Source organism: Anser anser (genome assembly GCF_964211835.1).
Source record: "Anser anser genome assembly, chromosome: 2".
NCBI lineage: Eukaryota > Metazoa > Chordata > Aves > Anseriformes > Anatidae > Anser > Anser anser.
The window spans coordinates 118,595,516-118,612,274 of NC_139721.1; the positions used below are offsets into that span (position 1 = coordinate 118,595,516).

The 16,759-nt window shown below is 40.9% G+C and overlaps 1 protein-coding gene across 4 annotated transcripts in view; it reads right to left on the reverse strand.

Annotated features, from left to right (window-relative positions):
* ANO10 (anoctamin 10) overlaps nt 1-973 on the reverse strand; it is a 119,446-nt gene extending 118,473 nt beyond the window's left edge. For 3 of the 4 annotated variants that reach the window (XM_083825897.1, XM_083825895.1, XM_083825898.1), the window contains exon 1: nt 875-973. The gene's annotated coding sequence lies outside the window, so the exon portion shown is untranslated. The remainder of the gene's footprint in view (nt 1-874) is intronic. The other variant, XM_083825896.1, reaches the window with a different exon arrangement.
* Nucleotides 974-16,759: the final 15,786 nt, after the last annotated feature.

A 16,759-nucleotide genomic window follows, 5' to 3' on the forward strand; every position in this document is an offset into this window, starting at 1 on the left:
AACTGTGATGGCAGTGATTCACTACATCATTTTGACAGTCATTCCACCTTGCAGCATCACTTTCCATAATCAATTTTACATATAACGTTTGCTGCATTGTGCATGCTGCACTTTCTGAAGAAGTTTTTAAGATCTGCGTGTTAAAAGCGAAAAGCATTACATAATCACTAAGTATTGCTGGCTGGCGGTATGGCTTCAGAGAGCTCCTAGGTGGGAGCAGGGGTTGGACCAGGTGGGAGCAGAGCCCCCTTCCAGCCGGTAACAGCACGGAGCTGCCGAGAGTTGCTCCGTCACTCGTTGGGAATCAGTGTGCTCGGTGCGGTGAGTAACTACGGGATGCCGTTCGTTATTTTTAGCTTTCCTACTACTGACGCCTGAGAGGCGGCCGAAGCCCTCTTCCACGCCTGCGTTTGGGGTGTCAGCACCAGGTCGCAGCCAGCTGGATCCAGGCTGACCACAGCTCGGTGGGATGCCGCTCGGCCTCCTCCCGCACAGCAGAACCCACCGGGGAGCCGCGACCACGGGTAGCAGAGGTGTGGGCACCCCGCCACCATTTTGGGGCAGCCTGCGGACAGCCTGCCCGGCTCCCCGGCCCTGCTTCGGAACCGCAGGGATGGGAAGGAGCTGCCGCCCGGTGACTCACTGCCCTTCCCTTCCCTTCCCTTCCCTTCCCTCCCCTCCCCTCCCTTCCCTTCCCTTCCCCTCCCTTCCCCCCGCAGCCACCCTGCCCGTGCCCCCCGCGGCCGGGCCGGGCCGTGGGGGCGGTGGGCGGGCAGGGGGAGGCTCCTCCCCCGCGGCGGCGGAGCAGGCAGCGAGCCCTCCCCCTCCCCGCTCCCCGCCGGGCGGCGGCGCCAGCCGCCCCCTCCCCACTCACCGCCGGCTGCCGGCGCCACATCCGCGGGGCGGGGCGGGGCGGGGCGGGGCGGGGCCGAACGCCCTCCCCCGGGCCGTGGCCACGCCCCCTCCCCTCCGCCCCCTGCTCCCGCCCACCGCTGCCTCTCCTCCTCCCGCCATTGGCCGGGGGCGGCTCAGGGAGCAGGCGCGGGAGGGCTGAGGGGGGGCGCTGAGGGCGGCGGCCGTTCAGGGTGGGCGGGTGGTGCTGTCTGTCTGAAAGGCCCATGCTTCAGTCAGATCATAGTAAGCGTTGTGCTGGTTTTATTTGCAAATGTCGTATTCTACAGCCAAGAGTGTAGAATAATGCACTTACAGAATCACTCAGGTTGGAAAAGACCTCCAAGATCATCTGGTCCAACCATCCCCCTACCACCAATGTCACCCACTAAACCATGTCCCCAAGCACCACGTCCAGCCTTTCCGCCAACACCGCCAGGGACGGTGACTCCAGCACCTCCCTGGGCAACTCATCCCAATGCCTGGCTGCTCCTTCCGAGAAGAAATGTCTCCTCATTGCCAACCTGAACCTCCCCTGGTGCAACTTGAGGCCATTTCCTCTAGTCCTGTCACTAGTTATCTGCAAGAAGAGGCTGACTCCCACATCATTCCATTTTGATTTCAAGATTTTTGTAGTGAAAATATAATTCCTTTCCAACATGGCCATTCATAGCAGAGGCACACAACAGGGACAGTTGAAGAATAGGTCGGCTGACTGTCCTGCAGGGCTTGCCAAGGCCATTTAAATACAGCTCTCTGAATATTTTTTATTCTTATTTTGGATAATACTAAGGCCTTTCGATGTTTCTTGCAAATCAGATATACCTTCAGATTTGTACAGCATGTACAGATCTGGAATGACTACAAAAATGGTCTCCCAGAACCCAGAAAGAACTGCCCTCAGGTTGTTTGCCTTTGTGGCATATGCCAAGAAGGCACACTCCATTGCCTACCAGCAGCTGCCACTAACTACTATGGGTACATTGATAATGGCTTATCAGGTAAAATTAGACCAGGACAAACCAGCTGCCCCCGAGGCGACTTCATGTGGGCTTGTCCACAAGAATGGGACTGCAGGAGAAAGCCACTGGTTTTAGAGTTTCTTTAGAGCCAGCGTATAGACCCAACACAGAATATAACAGCTGCCAGAGGATAAGCTTTATGGTTCTTTTAGCGTCTGGCTATTATTGAACACACACTTTTCAGAATATTTGGAAATACATTCACATTTAAAATTTGTAAATTTTACAGTGAAAAGTATAGTTCATACTCTGTAGCCAGAATAAAATGTCTCTGGTGCTGAGGCTTCCTATTATTTATAGCCCTTGAAGCAAGGCAACTCAGAAAATGGAGATAATGTGAATACTTGAAATCCAGGTACTACACATCACATCAAGCAGTAACAGACACAATTTGTATCAGCTAGTTTGGGCAGGATGTATTAGTCAGACCTTTTAAAGCATGTTTCAGTCTAGTCCAGCTCTCAATGGCCTAACCACATAGTTTATTCACCACGCAGTATCTCTGACTGTGAAAACTCACTTCCTGCAAAAATAATGTAGCAATTACAGGGACATAGATTTAACAAATGGGATTTTTTAAAAAACACTTTATTCTTGAGTTTTCCGTGTTGGAAATCTCTGCTGAAAATCAATGCATCCTGTCAGTATCCAGCAATATCTTTGTGGGCTTTGATTCCTGTCTTCAGAGATCTCTGGCCTTCTTGGCTTGACATCTGCTCTCTGACACCTTTTGAGCTTTCAGTGAGGACTTTCCATTACCCAGTTACATTGGCCCTGTGCATAGTCATTCAAAATCAATGTATTTTCTGATAGCAAAGTCATTGTTCTACTTGATAGGGTCATTTAATATCAATATTCCTTGACGGTCTGTCATATTTCTCAAATACCATCTATCCACTAGGTGTCACATTCTTGCTATGCAATGAATTCTTGCTAGCACACTATCAGTTTCTTTCTAAAAGGTTCACATTCTGCTAACCATGCATAAAGGTTAGCACATAATCCGACGGTCGCGAAAGTAGAATAGGATTCATAAATAGATGGTGGGTGTGCCTGTATGTGCATAGTAATCTGCATACACGTACACTGCTGATGCAGTGGAAACAGACTGACCATGATGGCAAAGGCAAATTACCTTGTGCCAACTAAATTGTGTTGTAGTAACTAGACTGTTTTCATTAGGATTACTTAATTTAAAGATGGATCAGGTTTGCCCACCCTAAATTGCCAACTGCACTATAATTATAGTTAAATACAAATCCCAAGCTTGCGTCCATCAGTTGCTGTAGTCCAGTATTGTGATTATTAGCTGATTATAGCATTTTCATGGTCTGCCTCTGTCAGGCACAAAGCAGACTATAGCCAGAGTGTAATGGATAAGCTGTAGTAAAGTAGGAAAAAAAAAAAAAAAAAAAGAGAAAAAAAGAATGAGGGAGGGAGACAAAAGAAAATCCATCAAAATTTCAAGAGAGGATGATCTTATTTTTATTCTGTGGTTGTCTCTCTTCACCTTGGACTAATAATTAACACAGTATTTAACTAAATTAAGAAGCCATTCACTGTGAAGTAAAATTCTCTTTTATACCTGGTTGAAACTGTGGGGTGTAGTTCAATGGCTATCTATACCCATCCAGCATCTCACTACTACTGAAAGGGTAAGATTTCACTCACACTCCAACTCCTATTTCCTTCTATCTGTGCCTTCGTTGCCAGCTCTAAGGCTCTGCCCCATCCTTCCACCAAATCTGGCACCCATCAGATCTTTCTCTGAGCCCATTCAATGTAGCAGCTCCACAGAAAACTACCCCTCTTTCGCTGGTTTTTTTTCTTCCATTTTAGTGATTTTAATAGGCTCAAAGAAAGGCTGGGTAAGACCAAAAGCTGGCACAAGGTAAGCACCTTTCCGTAAAGCAAACTTTGTAATTCAAATACATGTACATATGCTATGACAACCATACTTCATATAGCCACATAATTGAGACGAATATTGGCTCTTATCTGAAGTCACACATAGGAATAATCATCCTCTAAAGATTTAACTTAGGGTTAGAGACATACTGGAACAAGTAAGGAGCAATTAACAGTAAAATATTCTTCCTATTCACAAGCTAATGACATATTGATTAGAGTGTAAAATGGATTATGGGACTTTTAAAGTTTAGGGTTAACATGGTAATTACTTTTTTTTTTTGTAATTGAGTTTCAATTGATGTATTTGTTACAGTAAGATTTGGTGACATTTTACGCATCTTCAGTTGTTTTTCTGGTCAGATTATACAGGATTATATGGGATTTTTCCAGCAATATAATATTACTAAAATGTTATGTTTATACCTTCCTGCAAATGGAGGGGAAATTATTTTTCACATCATATCTCGCACATTTTTTACATCCTGTCAGGAATCTCCGCATAAATATGCTGAGGCGGTCCAAGCATTGTTGGGGTCAAAGTGTGGAATGTTTGTTTCATAAACACTGAACAATGAAGCTGATCAATTATAATCTGCAAGGTACAGGAAAGATACATCTCTTCCATTTCCCACTGGGTCTAGCTGATTAGAAATACCTAGTTTTATTCCAGGTTTCTAATCCCAAACTAGGTCATGAAAGAGCAGAAAGTTTGTCCTGTCAAGCCAAATGGAAATAGCATAAAAAGAGGAAAATCAGCCTGCCTAAGCTTAAAAGAGGTGAGAGAAATCACTCTCAAATTATTACCCAGAGAGAGCAGTTTTAAAAAAAAAAAATCTGCATTATATATTAATCATATTTTATACATGAATTCAAGGAAAGTGAATTAAAAGTCATCAAGATTCAAAGTTCAGTCCTTCCGGACAGAATGTGCATGATTTATTTGTTAGTCCATGGCTGGGAACAATTCTGAACAGTCAGTTGATTAATTGCTATGAGTTATCAGATGGCAGAACTTAACGTGTTTTAAGAAAACTGGACTTGTTGGTAGCCATGCTGTGACCGTGCCCCAGAGAAGTCTTTGACTTCACCACCTGATGCAGCCTTTCACTAGATTGAACTTTTCAAAGAGCTGTTTTAGTAATATCTCTGCCTGGATTTAGGAACTCGAGGGAAATTATGCTAACTTGTCACTAGGCGCTACATTATGATCATAGTGGGAAGAGCTTAACCAAGGTTTGGAAGAGGCAAGTTCAGGAAGTCCGTGTTCAGTAAAAGTCTTTCCAGCCACTACTTTCAAAGTAACGCTTGCCAAAGATAATGAGGTGATAAATTCCCTTACAGCCCTACTCTGCAGGCTCTGAATTATGAATGGGAATGATCCTGGGAGGGCTGAAGAAGTTCATGGTTCCAGTTGTCCTTCACCCCTTGTGCCTGAATTCAGCTGCTGGTCAGCTGCTGAACCACCACAGTATGAGGCTTTAAGCAAACCAAAATCAGACAGCTGTAATATCATCAGCTGTTCCGAACTACACCAGATGTGCTCCAAACTACACCAGATGTGCACATGGTAGTTTTTTATTGCGCTTCATGAAATATTTCATGTGTTCTTACGGACAACTTCAAGAAAGTACCTAGATAAAATGCATATGCTACATCTTCACTGTATAAGGTCTGTTTTACTCTAACTTGTAAGTAACATGAAGCATAAGTTGGGAAGTGATCTTTTATGGAATTCTTGATTACGAAAAGAGGACTTGTGTAAGTTTTTATAGCTGATCCTTCAAGCCATCATAAATTGATTTCTCCAGGGAGATGCATTGGCTTATCGAGTTAGACAAGGGCTGTAGCACTGGCACACTGCTAGGAAAACTATTGCAGATTTGACAGCTGTCCAGTGGCTTAAATCTAAAGACTCTGAGCTGTTTTCCTTTCATACAGTATACACAGTTTCATTGTATGATACATTTGCAAGTCTGTATATAATTTCTCTGCTTACTTACTGTCCATTAGTATTAGTTGTACATCTGTTCGTTTGACTGTTCTCACCGTTGCTTGGAAAATGACAAAACTCGTTAAATCCATTAAACTGCAGATAGCCCGTTTCCATTAATTCCAACTTCCAAGCTTGTCATTATTACTGTTGTGCCTGGTTTACATGCTACATCTACATACTCAGAAACACAGCTTCCCCTTCATTTTCAGAAGGGGATGCATATTGGCATTTACTCATCTGATACTCCGAAACAGAAATAAAAATCACAAGCCTCGAATAAATCACTCATCACTTTTCAAATAAAAAGTTGGACTTCTTAGTCACTGGACTTTGCAAAATTATGGAACTCCCCTTAGAAGCCATCAACACCAAGAACAAAACACTGAACTCGTGAAAAAAGTGGCATTTGACATAATCAGTGAAAGACTGCAAAGCAATCACTAACGTAATTCTAGCTGTTAAAGTGGATGAGTCAAAAGAGAAAATCTTTTGCTTGTGATCTCTTCTGCAGAGCTGGCAAGCAAAGCACTGACAGAACAAGGAGGTGTGCATATGCTATTGTTAAAAGACTGCACGTGCTGATCTACTTTTGGTATCTAGCTCGTTTCTTCTGGAATACAAAGTCTGGTACAGTTTTCCACCTTCTGAGTAGTCCCATGGGTCCCAGTGCTGTCATCAAACATACAGAGCATGGGGTAATAAAGGTATATGGTATATTCTGTCGGTTTAGGGGAGCACTAGGCACTCAGTGAAAATGAAAAAAATGTTTAACCTGACCTGACTGCTACAGTCATGCATTCAGAAATACAGAGATGTAATATTTGTAAATTTAAAGATTTTTTTTCCATAAATTCTGCCTTATTAGAGACTAGCCTATTATCTTTATTAGCATCAAGTGGTCTACTTAAAATTTAGTACTGTAAGTCTGTACAGAAAAAAGTTTGATTTTTATCATCAAGGTCATTGAATTTGTCTTTTATTTCTGTAGTGTATAATTCTATAATCTGATTTGAAGCACACTCAGATGTATCAAACCTAATTTTAAAAAGTCTTTATTTTAGTGAAAATCATCTCCAATAAGCAATTAGAAATTCAATGTGATAGAAAACAAGAATCCTATTTTTGTTCTCCTCATTTAGTTCCTTCTGAAGCAGATGTCTAGTGTTTGTCAAGATCGAACTGCAGACTAATATAGTACTTGCCCCATTTTAAGCTGCAGAAAGGACTGCTCCTTCTTGCTAGTACTACAGTGAAATAAGCTAAGGCAAAACATTAAATTAAAAAAGGATCCTCCATTCTTAAAATCAAATGTCAAGTCAAGTGAAAGTCAAGAAAAGATTAACAATTAATATTGCCCTTAAAAATCTTTTTCCTGGGGGATCCGGAGGCATGTACTGAGAACAGAGCTTGGAATAAAAGTTCCATTCAGGGTTTCTTTCGTTTTTAGGAAAAATAAAACTGTGTTTTGGCATTATATTATATAACCAAGAGTCTGTGTTCGGTTCAGATCAGTGAGAGTGACAGGTGTCTGGGTACAGACCATCTTTCTCGGTCAGCCTGGGAACGAGTGGTTGTGTTTAAAGCTGCATGTGAGTTGCAGCAACCCCACTAGGACTGCGCGTAAGGCCCAAGAACCTATGGGACCATAACCCCCTATACGTTACTGCAGTACTAAGGTGGGTGGAGGCTTCTTTCTGCAGCGCGGGGCCGCACATCGGAGGCACACACCTTGGCCGTACTGGGCTGTGTGGCAAGAGCCCGCTGCCTCATGGCTCGGGTAAGGCAGGCAGGCTCCCTGGGCTGGGACGCACAGTGGGGTGGACCAGCAGCACTGCCAGAGCGACGTACACCTCTTGGCTGTCAGAGGGAGCCACAACTTCTTCCCAGCCCCATGGGACTGAGGACTCTGAGTCAAGCCACGCTGCTATACTACCGGCACCGCTTCCCCATGCTAACAGCAGAGAACCAGGAAACGAATGCTAATGTTGAGGCATGAAATGATTAAATCCTCTATTACTTCCTTTATTAAATCCACACCTGCGACAATAACTATGATTCTTTCCTACTTAACTGTGACAGAGCTTGCCTGCTCTTCCGGACAAGCTGGAAATGCTGGGAAATAGTGGGTGACTGTCAGCACGCATTTGTGTTGTCGCTCCAAAGCTGGCAACTTCCTAACCCCAGTGAGAGTACCAGGAGCTGGTCTGTGTCCCAGCTGAGCCAGCTCGTCTGAACTGAAATCCTTCCTCTAGACCACAGCGAGATTATTTCACGTGTCCACAGGTAGTCACTGCACCAGTGTAAGAGCACAAGAAACACGCACAGACAGGACACTCCCTCAGGCATTTACAAACGGCTGGTGGTAAGGGCCGAAAGGCTGCCTTTAGTGGTGTGTAACAACCGTTCAGAGAGATGGCTGTCCTCATCCATCTGTCCTCGGGCCAGATAGATAAGACCTGCTGGAAACATGGATCTCTGTGTGTGGCTGGAAGTGTGGATCTGTGCAACAACTGGTTGGACAGGCTGCTCTGGACCTGTTCCTGCTTAATAGGGTTGTGTACTGAGAAACCACCAAGAATTTATCCGGTTTCAGAGCTTTATCAATTCAGAGTAGTTTGAAATTTATGCTAACCTAGATTTGAAATGCTCCAGTTCAAAACATTCTGGGCTCTGAGACATTTCTGAAAAGCAGAAAAAAATGGTAAATGGCAGAATTAGGATAAGTAACGGTGATATTAAGATGATGTAATTAAAATACCTCACTCTGAAGGTAACAATCCACTTGGCAACACTGATATAGTGTTGATTGGGTATCAGCATCACCTAGCCAGAGAAAAGATAAGTTGTGAGTATACTTAAATCTTCCACGTCTCTTGCTTAAACAACTGTTAAATAAGAAGCAATATTGAGTTATCCCATACATTGTTTTTGTTTTTTCCTTATTCATTAGCAACATAATCAAATGCACATCCCTTTTCGCCTGACATTTTTTAAGAGGACTTTAAGATTCAAAGGTGTAAGGCATTTTGCCTTTGACAGACATCTGTGCCCCATTTAGTTAAGTGGTCCTTCAAGAGGCCTCGGCATACTCCTGGGGTTTTGTTGTATCATCAAAGTAATGTTGTATGATATTTATTAAGAAACCCAATGTGATGAGTTTGCAAAAAAAATAAAATAAAATAACATTGGTTAAATAAAATGCAGAGTTCTTATGGTAAGATATACTATTATTTGTATAATATTCTCTTAGGGATTTTTGTACTGATGGAGATCTTTCAGATTATTCTAGATATTAATATATTTCTGGACATTTGTTATCTAGGTCTGTAGTTGCTGTTTTGTTATTTTTTAATACTTGTTTGTCATGGGGTAGTAACATTAATTGTTGATTTATTCACTATGTGTGATTATTCAACTCTGAGGGATGCAGTGGATAATAAAGCTAGTTCATTGTTTTATTGTTATAAATAAAATGTATGTATATCTGCTATTTTAAATGTGCACATCTGATATAGGACAATTCCAACAGCATCTTAACATATCTGTAAGAAGGAAACATCAACAAGGAGGAAAATGGTAAAGAAATTATAGTTCCTTAAAAGATAAGAAGAAATAATACATTAGCTTACCTTTCTTCAAGTTTCTTCCATACTAGATATCAAAATCAGCTAAAAATTAATCAGATCAGTCTACCAAGACAACATTCTGAAAATATGCAACATGTGATCCGCTCTCACGTACATGCTCTTGAATAACTCATACGCACCTGATTTTTTTAATGTGATTTATTTGCATTGCTTCCCCTGAGTTCAGCCCATGCAACTAGGATATAGGCATTTATATTTATGGGGCTGCATATAAGTGCTCTGACACATCTAGATGAGGGATAGCTTCTTCCACACTTCCGCTCCTGACAGTGTTACCTGAAGGATAGTCGGGGAAAGCCCCCTCCCAGGTGACACTTCAGCTGGCACTCACAGAGATCATCTGCATCACGGACTGCCACTTGACACACCCTTGGCGTCAAAGACATCTGCAGAGGGCTGCCAGGTACAATGCAAGACTGATGATGGATCTGCAGATTTCTGAAGCAACAACTGGAAGCCAGGAGATATACCACATAGCAACTAAAATGGTACTAGACAGCTATGTTTAGACGGCTCATTTGGCTTTGTGCTTCTCTGGTTAGGTTAGCACCTTATCCCTTTTCTTGGGAGAGCAATGTTCTGCATCCGCCTCAAAAGCCAACAGTTCTTTACACAAGAAGCTACCCATCAAGAACATGATCGTATACATGCTTCTCATTTTGATTGTTAACACACATATGCGTTAGTTTTCTTTCACACAGCCTCCAGTAACTTCTTCATACAAGTAACATTTGATACTACTGTTGATAAATGGAATGTCCAAATACTTAAGGCATGTGTTTCCAGGACACATCACTGTCATTACTGCTCTCAACTCAATGAATTCCAGCTCCAGCTGAATTCCAGAAATAATATGGGGACATATTATCTCTCCAACAGTACAAGCCATAATAAAACTTTGGATGCACCTGCAAGGAAAATTTCCAATATTAAACAATGATGTCAGCATGATTACTTAGCCACATATTAGTAAGCAGAGGAATTGTTTTGACAATAGTAAACTTCAGAAGTTTCCCCTTCTCAAAATTGCTCACCATGTCCAAAACATCCTACACAACAAAATCAAGAGGTGCCTGTAGCGTAGAGTGGTATATTCTATCTTTAATGCAGTTAGCACTGTTACAAGTAGCAATGCAGATGTGGCAGCATAAACCAGACTGCACATCACATAAAGAATACAACCCGTACAACAATCTAGCAAAACACTCTCAACCTTCCTGTTGTACTTTTTTTTTTTTTTTTTCCCTGCTTCCAGCAGTGCCTGAAGCTGGGGCATTTGAGCTGGGGATTGCATCCGGCCACTATCTTCGATGGACACCAACAGATAACTTCCATTGCCCCACCTACTCTCTCTTTTATAATACTGGCTCCTCAGTCCCCAACAGTATCACATTGCACTATTTCTGTCACATGGAAAGTATTTCCTTCTGATTGTTTTCCATCTGTTATGTGATTCACAGGATTCCTCTGATTCCTGTATTGTGACAATATGTGAATGCTTGTTTCTTATTTACCTTTCCATGTCATCCGTTACTTTAAGGATTTCTCTTATGTTGCTTTCTGTTTTCACTTTTCCGGGACAAGAGTTCTAATCTATTTAACTTTCCACATACAGTAGCTGTTATTTACCTGTGAAGGCTCTGTCATCCTTCCTCCATTTTTTTTTCTCTACGTTTTTCAAAATGGTATAAGCAAAACTGCATACAGGAGTAAGAATACACCATCTCAAATTAAAAGGCTTTAGTTTATTTTTGTTAACTACTTTTACTAGCCCAGGACTAAATGGATGTTTTAATAATGAAGTCTGTAACCTAGATTAAGGTCAATAAAAACTACCTTTTTTAGCTTTTGCTTAAGGATTGACCTGGCAATTAATTGCCCATGACTAAAACAAAATGATGAATCATACGTGATGCTCCAGGAATTAACTTGCAGCTACAATACAAATACAGAAAGGAAATTGAATATCTATTGTTCTATCTATAAATATTAGTATTCCCATAAATTACATAGCAATTGGCCATCACTTGGTGTAATGGTGTTAATTTTGTAACTGATTGTAAAGAAAAGCAAGAACAGCAAGCTATTCTATGTTACACAGAATATATATATATATATTCTATGGTACACAGAATATACTATATTTGGAATCACAGACAATGCTGGTTCAGATCTGCTGAGACCAAAGTTTTGCTGAAACAAAGGTGTCAGACAAACCAAATACATTTAAAACCCTGAAAAAAAAAATCAATAGCAATCCATTCATATCATCCAAATTACAAAAAAAAAAAAAAAGGCAAGATGAAACCAAGTACCTGACATAGACGAGGGAAGAGGCAGGTGTATCCAAGAAATAGCATTAAGACTCAAAAGAAGTAGGTCATGTGAAGAGAAGCACTTACATTTAGTAATCAAATGTATATTCAGCAGCAAAGATAAAGAAAGATTAGTGAAATAACTTCAACATCAAGAAAAATGAAATAAATTAAAAGATTCTCGATCGGAACATTTTCTGAAGTTGACAGACATCTGAGGCAAATGCACTTTTCTTGTTTGCAACAGTAAAACTGATAAAAAGTTCCACTGCAATACACAGAGTTAAATTGGATGAAGCATAAAATAACTCAAAGCAGATTATGGCCCAGTCTTTTACTTTTGACCAGCTCCTGAAGTCCTGGGGGAAATACCAGTGGGAGAAACAGAGAACTTTTCCCTCAGAAGCAATAGCATGTTTTCGGCCAGAGGAGAAAGACACAAATGCAGCATTCATGCTGCCATATACTGCAGCACTTTGAACACTAAGGTTACATAAATATGTATTTAATATTTTATATCACTTCATTCTGTAGATTTGCTGTCTCTGGGAATAGCCATTGACTTTGATCTTCAGGCACTGATGAAGATAATGGACAGAAAATATCTTCCTAATCATGCTAAATTTGTCTTTATTTACCAATAACTTTCACAGTTAAAAATACTGGCCGAAATCCAGACAAGTTTGACAAGGCTGGGGTAGTAACTAAGATATATGGCATAAAGGTTAGCACTGTGGTTTGAATGTGAATGCAAAGGTTGAGTATTGTTTGGAAGGGCAGTATGTATCTGCGTGTCATGAGCACCCAGCAAGCAAACAGAAGAAAAAAAAAAAAGGCAGAAAAAGAAAAGCCACAGGGAGAAGCAAGATCTGTATGACACTGAGAGAAAGTCAAAATAACAAACTGTAAGCAGACAATCTTCTTCGTGTTGTTTGGTATTTCCTCTTTTCGGGGAAATAGGACTTGATGTACATTCCTTGTAAATAAAAACAGCGCACCACAGACATAACTGGGTTGTCTGTCACTGAGTTTCCTAACTTAAATTATACTTGCAAGGATGAATTTGGCCAGCAACAGAGACTACTCAATGGGAAAAAATATATTTTTAAACTGAGTTCAAGCATTTACTAATCTTGACGCTGTCTTACAAAAGTGATCTTTATATTAAAAAAGCCAATCTCCAAGGAGATAAGTATTTTCCATTACACTGCTACTTACTACTATTTTCTACCAGCTGGAATCAGTACAAATAGAAATACTTCTTTTTGCCAATGACTTATTATTAAAAAAAAAAAAAAGGACAAAAGAAGAAGGAACAATTTCCCTCAAAAGAAGAAACAACTATTAAAAACTTGTAACGAAACATGTTTACTGACTTTAAGTATTGCTTTCAATATTTTCTTGACACACATAAAGCAAAAGATTTTACTAGTTAAGGTAATTTAACTCACATAGAATACATAAACAACTGGGACTTAACATGGCTGGAAAACTATCAGTTATTTTTACGAATCTGGTTGAAAACATTAGGAATTTATTATTTTCTTTCAAGTACAGAGAAGTATTCAAAATCATATTTTTTTTTTTTACCAAAAATCCTGCAGTATGGAATTATTTCTGAAGTGTAATGGCTGGACATTCTCAGGCTTAGAGCTTACCAGATGTGACGTACAACACCCATGAGACACTTCCTCTCTTTACCTATGGTAGAAGTTTGAAGATTGTTGACCAATCATGTATTACAACATGAGTTTTAAGGTTAAAAAAGAAATGTCGCTTTGTGTAAAAAGAAAACTCCAAAAACATTGCACAAGCTTTTATTTACAACCAACAGGGTTACGATGAGATCAGGATTACACCAGAGAGGTTGCGCTGTGTTTCGTAGTTAACAACTTCACTAGGAACAGGATTATGATGTGGATTTTAGGGGGCTGAAACCCTCCAACTATTATCAGCTGGGGTGGCATGGATGCCAGGACACGTGATGGGATTGGTGAGGGTGCTGGTGGACAGGACTCCTGCCCACCTCAGCTGGCCTTGAAGACATTACCAACAACGGAAACGTAGGGCTGACAGGTCCTCAGAAAGCTGTGTCCTCAGCCTCCCTGCCTCCAGGCAGCTCCCCTACCCCTATGACATCTCTGTTTATAGAGGATACAATATGTAAGTAGCCTGTTCTTAAAGACCCCAATGACAGACCATGACCATACGCCAGGAATCTTTTTTTCCAGTACCTATACCTTTGAAGAATATTTGCCCTAATGTTTAACCTAAAATACCCTGTTTAGAATTTCTTCTCATGGTGGACAGCGAAAACAGGTTATTCCCACGTAATCATAAATTCTCACATATTTGGGGACTGTTATCATTCCTCCTACTCAGCTTTTTCTTCCGTAACTAACCAGTCCAGAACCATTCCGTATTTCCAGTAGGCCCCCTGACATTCTGGTTGTTCTCATCTAGACGCTCTTCAGGTGGTCCACATCCTTCTTGACACACAACACCCCAAACTAGCTTTACAACTGCTTAGCAAAGCAGAATTACTTGCCAAGTCTTGCAAACTCTAATCCTTATAATAGATCCCAGCAGAATGCTTATCTTTTTTTTTTGTAATAACACGCCATTGTTGACTCACACCCAGTCTGTGACCACTCAAAGCCAGAGTTAGTATTGTACAAAACTGCTACCTAACCAGTTTTCCCTACCAGCTGATTATTCCTGCTTAGGTCTGCAGCTGTTTCAGTTGAATAGCTTCCCATTTTTTTTTGTATTTCTAATTGAAGAGCATTTTATATTCTGTCCCCGTCTTCCTGCATACTTACTCCTTCCCTGCCTGATACATTTACGAATTCAATAAGCATTTTCCTTTTTATAAGCATCCTTCAGGTCACTGATGACTAGCACCAGATGTGGGATCTGTGCAATCCCACTTAATATACACATTGCCAATTTGATAAAGAACCATCCTGTTACTCTGGTTTTCCAGATAGCTCTGTATGCACCTAGCTGCAGATCAATGTAAAACACACTTGATTAATTTGCTTAAGGGAATCAAATGAAAATTTACCTGAAAATCAAGACGTATTGCATCTGTAGCTCGTCTCTTTCCACAGAACAGGTCATCTGGTTATAAAATCAGTCAGACGTTTGAGACATAATTTCTTGCTGACAGTTACCAATCTCTACGCTATTTTTCAGGGATGCACAATAATACTTATTTCTTTCACTGTTTTTCTAAGAATTTAAATTAATTTTATTAATCTATCATTTCATACCTCCTCTTTTCTGACTTCTCTCCCCTCCACTATGCTTGTCACTTTACAGCCTTCCTCTATGCTACCCAACAATCACACTTTCTCAAAGATATTGATTAATGACACTGATATTCTGTGAACAACACCTTTAAATACCCTAGGATGAAGTAAAAGAGGGACTTGAGGTCAATTTGAAAATACCTGACTTAAGTACTCTATCCTTTTCTTAGCTGAGGCTAAAATCTTATCTTCTGTTGTTATTGCAACAGTTTCCTGATCTTTTTAGTGAGGTCTAGAAGGTACTGCCCTTCTGACACCTTTAGCTTTTTCACTTGATAGTTAGAGAACCATTTCTACCTCATATAGTTACTATATTTCTAGAGTGATTTTTTTATTATTATTATTTTGCTTGCTAGTTTCATGTCATTTTATGCTTGTGTTTTTTAAATTCTGTTTCTACATACTTCAGTTATACTTTAATTCTCAGCCTTAATATCCTAACCTACTTTTTTTCCATCCCTGTACATTTATTTCTTGAGTAATTTAGCCAAACTGGTTCGTTAACTTGCTGACTTTCCTTCACAATAAAAACCTGTGTTTGCCCTTAATACCATTCCTTTAAATAACTAGCTGCTCCTGTGAATTCACTCTTCCTTTTCTTTTTACCTGTTATACAAGCTTTTCTAAGGACTCCTAAATTCCAGTTCTCCAAGTTCATTCAAGTCTGTCTTTCTGAATGTCATGGATTTTATTTTAATCCTACTCTTCATACTCTTCAGATTGCTAAATCTGCTGTTTCATGGGCAGCTTCAACTAATGTCCACCCTGACCTTGTCAGCTAGTTGCTTCTTACTGGTTTTAATCAAAACTAGCCTCTTGCTAGGTCCAGACTTTTCCAGAGGCCCCAGAGGGCTCCAGTTTGTATGTTCATGCAGGTACCCACCTTCAAAGGTGAAGAAGATGAAATAAGGTTGTGGTGTTGTCTAGATTACACACCCTGTCTCATGCTGCTGAAAATGTCTCAACACGTGCTCTCAGAGCTAGCACACAGACCCAGGCAGACATAGTCACTGTACTCTTAATGGCAGCACCCTTCCACCCACCAGAAAACATGAAACCTTGTCTCTTCCCAGCCATTCCTGTATCTAGAAGGGAATTTTCAGGTTAATCACGTGAGTGACGCATGCTGGAACAGCTAAGTATGACAAGACGGGAGTTGTGGCTAGCAGCACAGCATGTCATGGCCCCAGCTGTCACTGATACTGATACATAACAATAAGGACGTATCTTATCACCCCTCTTTGCAGTACGCTTGCTCCTTGAAGCACTTAAACTTCTCTTGACCTCCACAGAGCTGACTCCTGCACGCAGTTACACAACTTCCTACCACAACTGCTGTGGGTGCAGTTACAAAATGGTGCTACAGGGGCTCTGAATGCAAACATTCTCCTTTTCAGCCTGGGCTACCTGGGACGCAAGGCTCGAACTTTCAGCTGGAAGTCATGCCTGAACTACAACATGGACAACATGTAGAGTAGACACTCAGAGAAGAAAGACCTGTGGGTGCAAGAAACAAAGGGCCTGCAGAGGCTTTATGGCAGTAAATTACATATTTGCTGAACCACCAGAAGGATGCAACCGGTGGGAACACCTTCAGTTGTGAGCTGGGCTGCCATTGTAGTTGTTGCTACCAAATCAGAATAGGCATAGTGTATGATGTTCCTTT